The sequence below is a fragment of the Equus quagga genome, chromosome 3, assembly GCF_021613505.1.
Source record: "Equus quagga isolate Etosha38 chromosome 3, UCLA_HA_Equagga_1.0, whole genome shotgun sequence".
In the NCBI taxonomy this organism is placed as follows: Eukaryota; Metazoa; Chordata; class Mammalia; order Perissodactyla; family Equidae; genus Equus; species Equus quagga.
The window spans coordinates 105,439,308-105,456,849 of NC_060269.1; the positions used below are offsets into that span (position 1 = coordinate 105,439,308).

At 34.9% G+C, this 17,542-nt stretch overlaps 1 pseudogene; it reads left to right on the forward strand.

The window, feature by feature from the left end:
• LOC124236820 (elongation factor-like GTPase 1) overlaps positions 1-3,220 on the forward strand; it is a 93,347-nt pseudogene extending 90,127 nt beyond the window's left edge.
• The last annotated feature ends 14,322 nt before the right edge of the window (positions 3,221-17,542 follow it).

Consider the following 17,542-nt stretch of genomic DNA (forward strand, 5'->3'; position numbering starts at 1 on the left):
ATAGCCACGACATGTCTGAGGAAGAGTAAGGTAAGGTATACGGACTGCAGAGAAAATGAGCAGATGTAAGGGATCGCTGTGAAATCCATGGCTATTTCACTACATTGTGAAAAAGAGTCAAGCTGTCCAGGCTGAAATGTAGGTGGAGATCTCTGACTGGCTTGAGGGCAGAAAGACTGGCAGTCTATACCTGCCCTTACTCTACTCAGGTAATGAGGAGTACCTGATTAATCTGATAGACTCCCCAGAACACGTGGATTTCACCTCTCAAGTATAAACTGCTGATTGCATTTGTGATGGGTACATCATTGTGGCAGATGTGATGGAAGGGGTCTGCAGACACTGGCAGTTCTGTCAGACGTCTGGATCAAAAACATCTGTCTAGTTTCAGGAATTAGTAAGAAAGATTGCTTGATAGTGGAACTGAAATTCACTCCACAAAAGGCCTATTCTCACTTCAAGAATATTTTAGAAGAGATTAATGCACTCACAGGGACTCTTTCACGTCTAAATTCCTAGCAGGAAGAGCAAAGTAAAAGACTAAATTTCAAGTGAATCCAAATTCTGAACAAGGAGGGCAAGTACCTGGCTGGAGCACTGGCTTGGAGGATATAATAATTTCCACTTTTACTTCCCTCCAGATCAAAACATGTGGTATTTACCAGCACAATGGATGGTTAGGACTTTAAAATTGAACTCTTTGACAAAATCTAGTTAGAAAGATTGGCATCGAAAAGGAATTTCTTCTGAAAACCTGTGAGGAGATTATTACATGAATATAAAAGCCAAGAGAATTAGGAAGTTTGATCAGGCAAAAGGAAAGAAACTTTCATTTGTAAAGTTGATCCTGGAAAGTGTTTGTAGTTTATATGATGCTGCCTTGAAAAAGAACAAAGGAAAAATTGCTAAAATAGTGAGTTCTTTAGGATAAAATATTGGAGCACAAGAGGTACATCATTTAGATACTAAAGTTCAGATCAATGCCATTTGCTGTCAGTGGCCACTATGTCCCAAGCTGTTCTCGCTATAGCGTATCAGAAACTCCAGAGCTTCCTTGATATTATAGTTGAGAAAGTGGGGAAACTAATGTGCACATGAAGACAAATGATTGATTCTCTTCCACACGAAACCCAGGCACTGAAAGCAGCTTCTATGAAGTGTGGAAGTGAAGACTCTCCTCCAGTTATGTTTGTTTCTAAAATATTTGCAGTTGATGCTAAGGCTTTGCCTCAGAATAAGGAATGATCTCTCACTCTAGAAGAAATTTCTCAGAGACATGAGGATGTGAGACAAAGGCACATCGGGAAGCTGGCAGCAGCTCAGGGGCAGGTGACTTTGGAGCTCGCCCAAAATGGGAATGCTCTTGAAACAAATCCAAAGAGAAAAGAGTCAAGAGGTGATGAGCAACAGATGGTGAGTGTAAAAAACTCCTATCTTAGGAAGGAAATCTGTGTCTTAGGAAGGAAATAATCAAATATGTTTCATCACATAGGGCTTGAAAAGGAAAGGAAAGGAAAGAAAAGAAAAGAGGGCTCAAGTACAGTCCTGTTGAGTTTTTGTAACAGGTTCCATTAGGTCTCTCAGCCCTATCAGATGTCCTTTCTCAAGTCCCCACATGCAATTCTCTTCTCTGAAAAACGTAGATCTTCTCATTAGAATGGAACTGGGAACATGAAACTCTAGAGGAGCTATCTCTAGGAATATGCTAGGAATAGGAGGTCTGCACGACTTTGTGGTGATATCTTCAATACTCTGTAGCTTGCCATCCTGCCCACCATTTATACCACTCCTATTGAAGCCATCCCTATTGTCAGGGTTGCTGTTGAACCAAAACACTGAAGTGAAATTTCTTACCTCATCAAAGAAATGAAGCTGTTAAACCAAGCTGATCCCTTGGAATTTAATTAAGGAAATTAAAACAGAGGGCATATTTTAGTCACAGCTCAGGAAATCCACCTTCAACAATGCCTGATGACTTAAAAGAAAAGTTTGCAAAGATTCAAATTGATGTATCTGAACTCATTATTCTATTCATAGAAATAATCACCAAACTCTCAAAAGTTGATATGGTAAATGAATAGTCAAACAAAAGAAGGCAAAATCCATGAAGGAATCCAAGTTGACTCTTAACACGCTAATCAACAGAACACCTCCCAATAAACTTGTCATGCTCAGCAGGAAGAAATCAGTCAGATTCTGGAAGAAAATAGAGATCTAGTTTGCGCTATGGAGCTACTGAAACCTCTGTGAATCAGGACAGAAATACTCATGATTCACCAGAAGATCTAAGAGAGAATTGGGAATTAACAGAAAAACTATAACAACATATAGCAGGGAGAAAATGGAAGCACACTTGTTGGCTAAATCTGGTCATCTGGCCCAAGAAAACTTGGTCTTGATATACTAGTCCATAATAGTGAAGGTTTTCAGAACTTAGTATGGCCAGGTCCATCTGGCCAAACTTCCAAAGAAGCTAGGAAATACTGACATTTGGGCAATAGCATTGTGAGTTGTGAATAGCAACCCTCTCTGGGCCCACATGTGAGGAGTAGGTATCTTTTTTATCTTCAAATATGGAACCTAACTAAATTTGAGTAACAAGGAGCAAGTGATAAGCAGAATTAAGAGCAAAGTGGTCGATTAAAAGAGGAACAGGGGAAGATGAAACTGATTCTGGTCAAGATGAAAACCAAGATAGCTGCTCTGTGGAATTTGAGAAGAAGACTGTTCATAAATGAGAAGCATCACTGCCTGATTGCTGTGGACCCTTCCCAGGACAGCTAATTGCCACCACGAAAGAAATGTGCTGCAATGTGCTTCAAGTGAAACCTCAGTACCTGATGACACTTACGTACATACGCAGCAAATGGCCACAAGTGATGTTCTTGGTTAGGTCAATCCTGTCTCATCAAAGAGAGAGGGTTGAGTGCTTTGAGAAAACAATGAAAGGAGAAAGACATGCTTATCATCAAGGCTCTGCTATCTATTGCCAAAAGGCTTTCTTCACTAATGAAATCAGGAAGAGGCCAGCTCACAACTGCTATTCAGCCCTTGGGAGATCATTCTCAGTGATCTGTTCTGGGTACCAACCGCTGGGGAGAAGTACTTGCTCTTGAGGGAAAAGGCTGATTCATAGAAAAAGTCCTGGAAGTACATGAACACAGTGATAAAGTGGAAAGGTCTTTATCTGTGAAAGATTGTGGAACACATAGAAAAATAGAGAATATTCAACCAAAATAAATAACTGATATCTATAGTACAGAATTATGAGCCAAACCTGTTCTACTACTGGTAGATCCTCTACTTTGAGCCTTACTGTGGACTATCAGGGGCTAAACCAAAAGAGGTCACAGTCGTTCCCACAGTGCCTGACATCATAACAGTAACTGAACAGATTGCTTCCACTTCTGACATTTGGTATACACACCACCTTGGACATGAATAACGCTTTCTTGGACATGGCTGACACTCCAGGAAGGGAAGAAAATTTTACTTGCCTTTACTTGAAGACTGGAAATAACATTTCAGATGAGAAATACATTTATAACAACAATGGAATAACACTATGTGTTAAAAAAAAGGATGAAATACAAAAAGAATCATAATGCCACTTATTGACAAGGATATTGAATGACTAGAATTCTGATATACAGCTGATAGCAGTTAAAATTGGTGCTAACTCTTAGGAAAACTGATGCTATCTACTAAAACTCGCCACATGTAAACCCTATGTTCTGGCAATTTTAACAGCTAATCATACTCCCAACAAAAAATGAGTACAAATGCACATCAAAAGACATGTATAAGAATGTTCATATTCTCAATAGCAAAAGACTGGAAAGAACTCCAAAATCCACCAATTGGTAACCAAATAATAGTATATTCATACAATGAATACTATACAGCAATAAAAATACTATACTATTGCCACATGCAACTATATATGCATTTTATAAACTTAACATTGGGCAAAAGAAAAGAGACACTGAAGAATAAACGCTGATTTGGTTTATGTAAGTTTAAAAGCAAGCAAAATTCATCTTAATTTTGGAAGGGAAAATAATTATTATGCTGGTGAAGGAAGTAATGACAAGTAGGGAGCATGAGCTGGGCTTGATTCTTCTTCTGGATGCTGGGCATAAAGTGTACTCATTTTGTGAAAATTAGTTGATCTGTACACCTACAATGTACATACTTTTCTGTGTTTGCAAGTTTACACACGGCAAGTTTGTAATTTCAAAAATAAATAAAAACATTAGACGATTAGCAATTGAATATATGTATGTAAATCAGAGAGAAAAGATGCTAAATCTAACAAGAATCTTTATTCTAATTAGGATTGTCTCTGGCTTAAACAGGGCTTACTGAAGCACCTCCCGGAAAAGCCACTTTCATTCCTGCTAATCTCAATTTCTACTGCCTTCAAGCTCCCCAACTTCTGCATGAAGCCTCCCTTTGCAAAATTGTATCACACTGCCTCTGCCGCCTCTGACCTCCTATAGCGCCTGTGACATACAATGCAGCCATTGATTACGCTGGTTATAATGTTCACCATTTGGCTCATGCAGCTACTGCTTAGCCCTCCCCCACTCCCAGCTTGATTGGTTGAGGGTTGGAATTCCCTACAGTGCCAACTGTCTTTGCCTCCTGAGTAGAGAGAATACATAGTAAGTTAAGGAAGCAATTCAAAGGGCTGCTAATTGGGATAGATAGATATAAAATAGAGGTAGATAGAAATATAGATGAGGTTTTTCTTGTATAATGACTTCTAACTAGTATTTCCCTACCAATATTGGTTAGCTTTTGTTCTTTTATCTTTGCTGTAATTATTTACTCTGTATTTCTTAGAAAAAATAATTTGGTAACAATAAACATATTATTTTCTGTCAATTCAAGACAAGTGATAAGTTGGCATACCAGTCTCTGAATGTGGATGATTGTACCTATATTTGAAACACATATAATATGAAGTTTGCACATGCCAAATTCTTATTCTGTGCTAGATATTGATGGGGGCTTATATAGTCTGGTAGAATAGTAATGTTGCAACGATACAGAATTCCCTGAATCCCAGTGGCTTAATACAATAACAGTTTCTTAGTCACATTAACTGTCTCTCTTCGCTGAGGAGGGTGTCTGCACATCATAGTCCTTTCTTGGGGACACAGGCTGACAGATGCGTCATCACTACCATGTCTCCATTGACTATTAAAGCTTCTTCATGCATATGATGTGGATCGCTTCTACTCCCATTTCATTGGCCAAAGAAAATAAAATAGTTACACTTAACTCCAAAGAGGCAGAAGGGTTCAATCTTACCAAATGTACAGAAAGGAAAGGACCAAAATATCCAGTTGTAGGCAGCTAACCGTGGTAGGCAGAATTCTAAGAGACCTCTATGATTCCCATGCCCAGGTAATTATGGTGCCAAATGTATGTGCCAAATCAGTTGAGTTTGAGGTAATCAAAAGGGAGATGCACCTGGGTGGGCCTGAATTAAATAGTGAAAACATGTGAAAGATAGGTCTTTTCTGAAGAAAGTCTGCCATTGGTTTCAAAGAAACAAACTTCTCTGTGTTCTATAGCTGCAAGGAAATGAATTCGGCCAACAACCACATCAGCCTGGAAGAGAACCCCGAGCCTCAGGTGAGAACCCAGCTTCAGCCAACACCTTTGGATTGAAACCTTGTGAGATCTGGGCAGTGGACCCAGATGAGCCATTCCCAGACTCCTGGCCCACTGAGGCTGTGAGATAATAAATGTGTATTGTTTTAAGGAGGTAAAATTGTAATTTGTTACACAGCATAGAAACTAGTACAGTAACTAAATGTTGATGTACTCACAGGTCATAGAGAGGTCAGGTCTTATGGCTCGTATGTGGTGCAGCTGAGATTATTGCTCTGTTATATTGCTGCTCCTCTACCATACAAGTTTCTTCTCATTCTGGATAATTAAAATTTGTTATTTGAAGCTATTAGGGAGAAAGAAAAGAAACATTTTATTTTCTCTATTGAGAAATAGAAAATCTCGATTAAAGTCAAATAAAGTGTAGCACCATTAGAATAGAGAAATCTACGAGAATGAAACAGGACAATTGTCATCTCTTCTCCTGCTCTTTCTCTACCTCCTTCTCTGAAAAATAGTGAATCAATTCATTAGTATTGTTGGCATATACTGGATCTGCATTCCTACACATCTGCAATTCTTTTTCCAATATAAATTCTGGAGACTTATGAAAATGAGGTCCTGAAAGAATAATTTACCAAGCTAAAGAGTAAAGTTCAGTAAATATCAATAAACAAGGAACAATATGCTCACATTTGTTAATAATGCTGTTGTTAATAATGTATGCATTAATAATCACACATTATATTGTATATTATTACATAACATTATGTTATTACATATTTATATTTATAAAAGCTAATGATTAAGGACATTATTATCTTTGTAAGAGTAGTGTTCTGTGAAAATATTGAGCATATCTACCCATATGCAATCAAACAATGTCATTTATTAAGTGATAATAACTTTATTAAACTGTATTTGTTTCATTGAAACAAAGTGAGCTCAGAAGAATCAATTTATAAACATTATCCAACTTAATGAGATTAATGTGCACCTATACCATGTGCATAGCTTAGGAAATAAATCCATTTTGAAAACAATTTGTTATAGATATACCCTGTTTTTTGGAGATAAGAATCAGAAAATCAAAATCTAAAAAGAGGGATTTCCCAAAAACAGCTAGAAATAAATTATTTTATTAATAAAGCTTTCCCTCCAAATTGTGTCAGATTACAAGATTTCTGATGTATATGAAAAATTCCATGGGCTGAATATACCTTGGGAAAATTACATGTAAAAAACTTATCATGATATATTCTCAAGGCTAATGGTAGTCAATACAATTAAATTTGGTCGCACATATTGGGAGTCAAAGTAACCCAATTATTCATCCAGGCCAAATAAGTATAAAATGTTCTCCACATGCAAAAAAGCCTTTGAAAATGTCATGAGCTTGACAGTTATAATTTGAAACATTCACTCTGCTTTTCGTAGGAATATCTGGATCAAATACATATTTTAAAAATAGAGGAAGAAGACAAAAAACATTGTGAAGGGTGTTTCAGTTTTCACAAGCAATATCTACAGGAAAATTGGATGGTGTTCAAAGAATGGACCACTTGAATATTATTTATCGCTCCCCTGAAAATTTGTATTACATTCAAATATTTTTTTAAATACTGAAGGAAGATGTTTTGAGTTACATAATTACTTCCAAATAAGTATTTCTCTTTATTTTAGGCTTTATTACAACATTAATTTTAGCCAACTTCTCTTTCCATGTTAAGGGATGATATCTTTGAAATCAAATCAACAATCAAAGATTGAAAATTCATTTACTAATCTTCAATTGCTCTATACACATTTGTCTTTTTAGTTATTCTATAGATTCAACTGAGAAGCCTGAGGTTTTCTTTGTTTATTAAAGATACGTAAATCTTAATCACAGTCTGCCTGCTCTCTGAATAGAGATGTTCTTCCCCGCTCTCTCACTACAGACACTGAATTCCAGTCTCTGCAAGGTATCTCAACTCCTGAGGTCTTGAAGAACAATGTAGATTTTATTAGTTACCGTTCCTCTCTGAGAGTAACCTAGAGTATTCACATTCTGCATCACGCAGAGACTTCTGAAATTTGTCTTTGGTCCCATTTTCCTCTCAATGCTTTCTCATCTTGGCTTGCACTGTCCCCTCAATCCCTTCTTCTGACACTGATATGTGTTTTTATACACACTGAAACTCTGTGTCTGTGGTCCAATCCCAGTTCCACCCCACTCCCTTGTAATTCTAGCAAAAATATTCTCTAATAAGTAACCTACATGCAGTCAGATATTGGAATCAATTGTAATAAAATATATATGTTTTACCTCAAAAGGGATTTTAAATAGTTGAATATAACCCAAATTCTTGAATAGCTCAAACAGGTAAAACTTTTTTATTGTACACCATTCTCAGTGGTCATTTACATCGAATCTACTCTCCAAACACTCAGCTTTCTAGAACATGGTATTAGTTTTCCCTTTTATCTGTTTAATCCTTTTTCTCAATATTACCCATTGAAATCCCTTTGACCCTTTTTGGAACTTCCTTTTGCTATGTTCAACATGGATGATAGCTTCTGTGTTTTGTCACACTCAGTGCTCAGTTTGGAAGGAATTCCTTTTATTCTTTCAATTGTACAAATTCTACCCATTATGCTAAGTTCAGCTCAGCTTTTATATTGCCTACAAATTCAAAATATATTGTTCCTGTCCGTACTAATCTTCAAATATTTTGAGTTAGTAACTATTGATGTACCACTAAAAAAACAATTATTTTCTAACGTTTTGGCACCATTATTTTCATATCTCTTAACAAAAATATAGAACTTGTAAGTTCTAGAAACATACTTTATGCCTATTTTTTTTCTATCTCAATAATAGTACTGTGGTAACTCACAGTAAAATGAGCACAATCATACTCCTATAAGGTAACATATTAACATAAAATACTAAGCAAAATTCCTAGCACATAAGTGCTCACTAAATATTAGCTGATAGTTAATTAATTCATGTTCTTGGTTTGATATTGCTAAAACTACTCAGAAAGTTGCTCATAATTTGAACACTTTAAACGTTTAATTTCATATATATAACTAATCAGGAGGGTATTTTTACAAGTATGAAAATAATATATTCCTGCTATGTAGACAAAGTAATTTTGACTGAGTTAAAGTTACACAATGCAAAGGATAAAAAAAGACTTCTTTAACACCTGTGCTTTTATTTATATAACAATGCTTAGGTCACGTAATCCTTCAGTGCTTACAATTATATGAGTTTAATTGGGAATATGTGATATATGTTAACAATGGCTTAAGATCAAATATAGAAAAGCATTATAAATACTAAACATGGCCTTTAAAAATGCTAACCAAATTGTCTCTCTTATGATTATATGATTATCCTGTTTTTAACTCTGAAGAATCCAACATGACTTTTAAGCCACAGTGATGGTGATGGTGGTGGTGGTGGTGGCGGTGGTGGTGGTGGAGATGGTGATGGTGGTGGTGGCGGCGGCAGTGTGCGTCTGTATGTGTTGTCTACAATGAACCTGTCTCCTTCTTTGTCTAACAGGAGTAAAAGCAAACAATCCCATACTGATGAATCTCTTCCCACACTGGTTTGTCGCTAGTTGAACCTCTATATTACAGGTCACAGTATCTGGCTAAAGAGTACTCATGCTTTACAAGCTGATGAATTTCATCAAGAAAAAATTCTGTACTTCTCTAAAGGTAGTGTCTCACCTTTCTCAAGCCACTAATAGCAATATATTAGTCTATAATGAATCATACTACTGAGTCTGACAAGATGAAGAGAATCTTGTTACTTCTAGGTAGCCCTGGTCTGTTTCCTTGATTTGGATCTGATTTGAATATTTAACTTCCTTTTGGAAAAATCATTACTAAATTACCAGAGGCATTTTTAATTGTGCTAAGGCTAACAAAATAAGATATTTATTCAGGGAAAGAACTGGATGAGTGAATGTGATATAAATAATCTGGTCAAAATAATGTTGTGGCCCAGTACCAGTATCTTTAATGCATCTGGCACCATCTGATGTGTAAGAAACAGTTCACCAGATGAGCTGGGCCTGCTTTATTGATGAGATTGTTATGTTCTTGTGGAACCCTTTTTATGGAAAATAGCATCATTGATTTAATAATAAGGACACTGTTGGAGAAGATGTAACAATATGCTATTTCCTCTCTAACAAAACAACAAACATTAGGATTTCCAAGGCAAAATTACTAGAGTTGATGCTTTCCATCTGGTGGAAGGTCAAGGAAAATGGCAACAACATAATTGGTACCAAATAGCTAAATTTTCTGAGATGCATCCAGCTGTAGGTGAGATAAGGTCTCTTTAAATATCTTGCTATAGGAAGTGGGGACAGGACTACATTTTGCAGTTATTTCAAACCTCCCCTTTAAATCCTTTCAAGGAAATTCTAAGGAACATTTAGAGCAAGATTCTGTTTATCACTGAAACTTAAAAAAAAATGAAGTTTTTCTTATTATGTTATATGTGGCCATATTTTTAGTCCTTATTCTTTTCCCTCATTATTTGTAGAGATATTGGACAGCATTTTCCTTTAAATTTATTGTACCCGTTTCATCCTTTACAATTTGACATGTGAAATTTTTAATTATTCTATTGAATAAAGAATATGTTCAAAATAAAAATTCTATAACCACACTGACTGAGGTCATTCCTGGCTGAGTTACTTACTTGCTGTGTGACCTTGGATTAATGACTCAATATTTCTGCGCTTCAGTTTCTTCAACAATGGACAGTAGCTGTGAGGATACATTAATTAGCTCATATATAGAACTTAATTAAGTGACTAAGATATACTTAAAAGTTAAAAGTCTAGTTACTTTTGATACTATTATTAAAATCGTTTGATCACAATGCCCATTGTTGAGGTAAATATTTTTGTTGTTTATTTTCTGGAGATTTAACTCTCTCCTTCCCTTGAAAAAGAAATAGAACAGATGGAGGCAAGAGTTCTTTTGTATCTTAAAATCTTTCTTCTTGGTTATTTATTTTGAGGGTTCGAAGGCACAGGCCCTTAATTTATAAAACACAGAATCTAATAAGACAGAATTCAAGATCTGATCCCAGAACTTCGAGTAATAACATGAATTAATATCTATTATTTTGATCTCAGGTTCTTAGATATGCAATCACTCTAATGTTACAAATATGCTTTAAGCAAATTGTGAGAGACCGAATGTGAGTTTTTTGAAATAAGGTATACTACACTAAATGTAGCTTCCAGCATTCACCTTGAGTGGAATACCCAATGTTACAATGAGCGTGTAAAACATATACACAGTTAACCATGTGCTAACTGACAACTGTGGAATTACAGTTGCCATATATTCTTTTAGCATATCATTGATGTGATTTTGTAAATTTTGTTAATAAAAAGTCTTAGATGCTCTTCAGTCTCTGACCACCTTCCAGCAAGGGTATCTTGATTCACATAATTACGCTAATGAAAGCTTACATCTTAGTGAGATTTTATAAATTTAATTTTTATATTGAATAAGTGATTTCTTAAAAATAATTTCTTTAAATTCCACACAATCATTATTATTTTTTCTAGAAAAGTAGATTAATTTAGTTACTATTTCTCATGTTTCTTTTATTTGCCTAGAATTTTTTTCCAAGCAAAACAATGATTAGTTGTTTCAAACCTTCCTCATATGAAATGTTTCTGAGTCCTTCACTGTCTTGGTTGTTCTCTGGGTGCAATCCTGTGTGTGATACTGAATTTTGAAGAAAATCTATCACAAATGGTATGTCTAGTGGAGGACATACAGTCCTCTCTCACCATAAGCTGTTTCAATACTACACATTGTGGAATCAGATTGACCTATTAGTCAACTGGAATCACTGGAACTTTTGCTCATGAACTGATATGATTCCAAAACTTCTCCATTTTGCTGTTGAAGTTGATTTTTGAAACAGTTGCACAAGTGTATAGTTATTTATATTAACTTGCATCTCTTCAGTTCTGTCACATTTTTTCCTCCTGAAAATATTATTTTGATTCTGAATCATGCTATTTCAAACATGACATTTATTGAGTGCTTACTAATTTACAGACAGAGTGCTAAGCAGTTATCTCATTCAATATTCACAGCAATCGTATACAAAATATACTACTATACTATTTTCATTTTAGATCTAGTTAACTGGCCTGAGATTTTTGTCACCTGAAAGTTTCGTAAGCCTATCTTAACTCATGTTTTAAGTCACTAATAAAAAATATTTAACAAGTGAAGAACAATCATAGAGTTGCTTAATATGTTACAAAGATGTCCTTCTTAATTTAAATTTAAGTCGATTCAGATTTAATTGCTTTCTTGGTATCTCTACCTAGGTACGTCATGAGTACTCCAAATTTACATGTATGACAATTTACTTGTCAGCTTATTCACTTCTCAGTTTACCCCCAGTTTTTCAACCCATAAAACTTTGAATGCAATCCTGCCTTTCTACAGCTTTCATGAATTCTTATTCTATCCGCTTCTCGTATCGCCTCTGCTACTTTCTAATACAGGTAAGTAATTCCCATATAGTCTCTTCCTGTCCATCAAATCCACACTCAGGACTGCAGCCCGAATGATCTTTTAAAGAGAAAAATCCCTGAATATCACTCTGCTTCTTCATATTTCTCAATGTTTTCTCAGTGCTGTTAGAGTTAAATTTATTCTTTAAGATAGCCTTCAAATCCCTCATAATCTGCCTCTCTTCTTGCTTCTTGTGCGCTAGACACAATCGATTTATTTAAATTCTGCAAAGAATGTCCTTCTGTGTCTTTGGTCTTTTCAGCACGGCCTTTCCCTTCTTCTCCTTCCTCTCCTCCCCTTCCTCCTCTTCATTCTGTGCCAGGCATACATCGATGAACAACATAGTCCCAGCCCTTGTGGAGTTTACGCTCTAATTTGAGAAGATCGAAGATAAGCAAATATACAAGTAAAAATATGTTTTTACCAAATTTGCTTCTTCTACTGCCTTTCCTGACTAAGGTGTACTGATATTCCATGTGAGAGCTTAAACGTCGCTTCCTCACGGAAGCTTGCCCTGAACCTGCAGATTATTACTCCTGTCTTACGTGGGGATCAACGTCCCTCTTATTTCACTTTGAACACATTGTTTTGTCACGACTTGTTTAAGGCATGCCATCCCTAATAGCCTGGACACTCCATAAAGGCACAGCCCGTAACTAATTGTCTACTAGTATATCCTCAGACCACCGTGTGGTTCCTGGGAAAGAAAAGGTAATCCATAGCTACTTACTAAATGGCTGATTGATCACTGCAAATTGAACACAAAAACACATACTTTGCACTTCAACCAAATGATTCTATATTATTTCTGCAGATTAACTCTGCAGAAATCTAAAGAAGGTTTTTTTTTTTTTTCTTTTTAGAAAAATGTCTGGACAGGGAAGAGATGGGGAAAAGAGTGTATTATCTTATTAGATAAAAATGCATTGCTAAAAAGTCTCCATAATCAGAACAGTGTAATACTTCTGCAAAGATAAATGACTGATGAATGGGATAAATGGGCCTAAACGTACCTAATGCTACTTAATAAATGTCAAATTTTAATTATCAGAGTTGTTAATATTTTACATCAAAGATAAAAGAATGGATTATTGAAAAAGATAATATTGGAAAAACACTCATTTTTTTGAGGAAAGATCTTAAATGTCTATTTACAATATCAAAATAAATCCCATATTTCAAAGAAAAATATGTTCTAGGCGGATTAACAATTTAACTGTGAAAAAATTAAACCGTACAAATACCAGGAGAAAATGTTGGTAGATAATTGAATAATCTTGGAGATAGAAAGGCCCTTTTTAGGAAAGGTCATAATGTTCAACTTCAGGAAACCTCTGACCTAGAACATTATACGATTGGTGCCCTGAATACTCTGTGAATGGCCTTTTCTAGAAGCAGCTCTGGAGTCTTTACCCTAAGGTGTCATAGAACCAGAAACAAATCGTGACTATCTTTTCCCACAATTATTTTGGATCATTGAAATAGCAAAACTTTAAGTAAACTATTTTGAAATGGCATTCATGAATTAGGAATATTATTTGATTTGTATATTACATCTTTAAAATGTGTAAATAGTTCTTAAATATCAATAAAAAAATATATATATATACCACATTGTAAAAAGAGTCAAATATTTTACTAAAAATTTCACTGGAAAATAAACACAGAGCCAATCAAGATATAGTATTAAGCTGTGTTATAAATAAAAGAAGTACCAATTAAAATGAGATGTTTGTTTAAGAATTCTAATATATGAGTAATGAAATGCCTGTGGAGTAACAGACAATCTTATTGTCTACTTCTTGTAAATTCAAAGAATTGTTTCTTTGGTAAAATGTCATTAAATATGTCAAAATGCCTTAAAATGTATAAGCTAAAAAATGTCTCAAACAAATAAATGATGGCGTATCTCTACAACAATGTATGTATAGATTGTTAATTTTTGTATATTATATGAGAGTGAAAAATGGAAAACATACTAAATGTTCAATAATAAGGCTTGGTTAAACAATTAAGATAAATTCAAAATTTGTCCTTAAAATGATGAAAAATCTATAATGACATGGAAAAATATTAACAATATAGTTTAAGTATGAAAAAATCATAAAACAATATTTAGTATAATTGCATTTTTATAAAAAAAGGGAATACGTGTGAATGTCTGTGTTTATATTGGAAAAAACTCTGCAAGGAATCACAACAAACTCTTAACACTGGTTACACCTAGGTGGTGGAATTTATGATGATATTAGCTTTGGAGAGCTTTTATTAAATGTTGAAAGCTAGGGTCCCTGACTTCAAAATCCTGGCTTCACAAATTATAAGATGAATGAATCTCTGTGGCACATTTTCTCCATTAAAAACAATAATAGTAATAGTGCCTGCCTTAGTTGTTCTAATGATTATAATAGTTAATCTATGTAAAGCACTTAAAAGAATTTTGTATAGGATAAGCACTCAAAAAGAGTTAACCTTTTTCCTTTTGTCATTCTAATTATTTTTACGGTGATTATCAATTACTTTTGTAATTAAAAATAAAACATCTCACTAGAAAATCTCGGATGTAATCTGTTGATAACACAGTGAGACCAACTGGATGACAAAGTTTAAATTATTAAATTGGCTAGGCAAGGCAAGGCACATTTATATTTCCATTTTCTTTTTTTATTGGGATTATTTATAACTTTATCTAATGTTATTTTTCGTCTCTTTGAGAGTCATTTCCTTAGTTTCTTTCATATCCAAGTCTTTACGCATCCTATTTCTAATTTAACTATTCTGAATATCCCTCTGACGCCATCGGCCTTTACTCTGATCTCTGGAATATCCGGGACTATGTTATCCAGATTCCTGTTAGCCTGCTCTACTTGGTTTGGTATCCCCTCCCATGCAGTCAACTCCATTTCTGGAGGTTTAACCTTTGAGGAGAACCCTCTATTTCCCTGACTTCATGTTACCACCTTGAGGAAATTCATCCCGAAAAACATCTCCACCTTCTCTCTGCTACTCACTCTTCCTCAAGGGTGGAACAACTTGTCAGGTGAAATCCGAAGGACCTGAGCATACTGACACAGCCTGTTTGTCCTCTCTTTTTATATCTGCCTGCCTGCAGAGGGAGTGCAGTCTAGTGTGCTCTTTGTTCTGAGATAAGCTGAAGTGATCGACTGAGATGCTTCATGTGGGACCTGCGGTGTCCTACTGAGGGAGTGAACGGGATCAGGCAGAGGGGATGGTGGTAAGGCTGTCTATTTCAGGAGCCGTATTAGCGAGCACTTTGTTCACAGATCAAAAGCTGTGACCTCCACTCAACTATTTATAGTAATAAAGCTGAGGTTTTAATCAAAATATTTCTGTGTCCAGTTCAGAACTTGAAAGAGAAAGATTGGTTATTACCTATTGGGCCCTTATACAATCCTAAAAAACATCTATCCTTTTTCTCTCTTATTTTAGGAAAACAAACTGAATTGGATGTCCTAATTAAGCCTCTTCTATGCTTCTAAGTTTACTTGGGACCTCAATTGACATCCTAGAGCTGGATTCCCTACAATCCTTGGATTCAAGAAATCATTTGTAGTCCTTTTATTTTTGCTCTAAATTTCTTTCTTCCCACCCCAATTTTGGTTATCATTCTACAAATTTTCCATATCAAATTTTGGTTTAGCATATGGTATCTGATTCCAAGCTGCCTGCCTTTGAATCTCTCTTCTGTCGCTTTCTGGATGTGTGCACTTGGGCAGGTTTCATCATCAGTACGAAGAAGACAGAATTAAGACCTAACTGCTGTTATTTTGCTGATTTACTGAGATAATATGTAGAGCATTTCTGACACGTAATAAGAATTTATTTTTAATTAAAATAGCATCATTCCTTTGATCTTGACCCACGTTCATTCTCAGAAACTCTTATAACTTGTATCACCTGAAGATGTAGTGTAACAATATAGCTGTTAGACTGTGTGTATCTATTTTGTAAATCTTCTTACATTTACTTTATGTCAAGTATTTTTTCAAAGCATGACTGTTAACAGAAGGTGTATTCAATAACTATCCTAACAGTTGAAGTCCATCATTATAACTATAAATTGTCTTTGGTATTAGGAAAGTGTCACGCATAAAAAAAAATATTTATAACTTATTCAACATATCATTTAACCATCCATGTAGTCATTGAACATCATTTAACATTAATGGTTTGACAGAGGCTCTAGGAGATAGACAGGGTGGTATCTTATGCACAAGTGGGTAGATAGGACAGGAATGTAAATATAATACAATGTAAAAAATAGTGTCTGTAGAGGAACATAGCTAAAGTACTATTGGTTTTTGAGAGGAAAGAGAAACCAACTTTAGCTGGAATGATCCAAGCCTCAACATGGAAGATATTGCAATTGTTCCAGACGTTGAAAGAGTTTGGTATAACTTAACACATCTGAAAATGAAGTGTGTAAGAATTTATCTTGTTATGTGAATTCAACGTCACATTTAATAGTATTTCTGGGTTATTATCTAACTAAATAGGGACTTCAAGCAAATTAACTTGAAATTCAGCGATGTTTTTTTTTCCATAATATGAGTTGTCTTCTGGAAACATCCAGAGTTCATTTTAGATTAAAATAATGACTACAAGAAAACCAAGAGCATCACTTTGTGAGAAGGCTGGAATAAACATTAAGTGATATAAAAGTATTTTTTGATGAATAAAAATATATTTCCTCCACTTGGCATCTACGATGAAATGTATGTTAGCTTCGGGTAACATTTATCCTACTTATCAACTCCTATCATTTTAAATTATGTGTTATTTCAATTATTTAATTATCTAACTCCTGTTTTCTAAATATTTTTCATTTTTGTTGTCACATCTGGGAAACTATTTCTTTTTTTTGTCAATGAAAATGAACAATGATAGTTTGCAAGTTATACTACAAAAGAAAGAACAGAATTTCTGAAACACTCAATTGCCAGAAAGAAAATCCTTTAACATACTTGTATTTTCTTTGCCATCTATCAACAGTAGTACAATGAATGAAGACACAAAACTTTATTAGCTACTTAGGGAAATTACTTGTTTACAGAAAGCCTGTAATTGGATCCTAAATGTATTAGTGCCTGAAAGTCTTTTGAAGCAATTTTCATGATGCAGGAAGATAGTCAAGTAATTTGAAACTCCAATTTTGTTTGAGGATTTCAAATGTGCCAAATGTCATATAGGACCACAGACATTGTTGAATTATGGCCAATTTGTTGCCTTATCTTGGGATTTCAAATGTAATTTTTCTTTTAAGGAGGAATAATAGGGGGGAGTTCCGTTTGACCTGAGCCAAGGCATCATCTTAACCAAGCACATGCTGTCA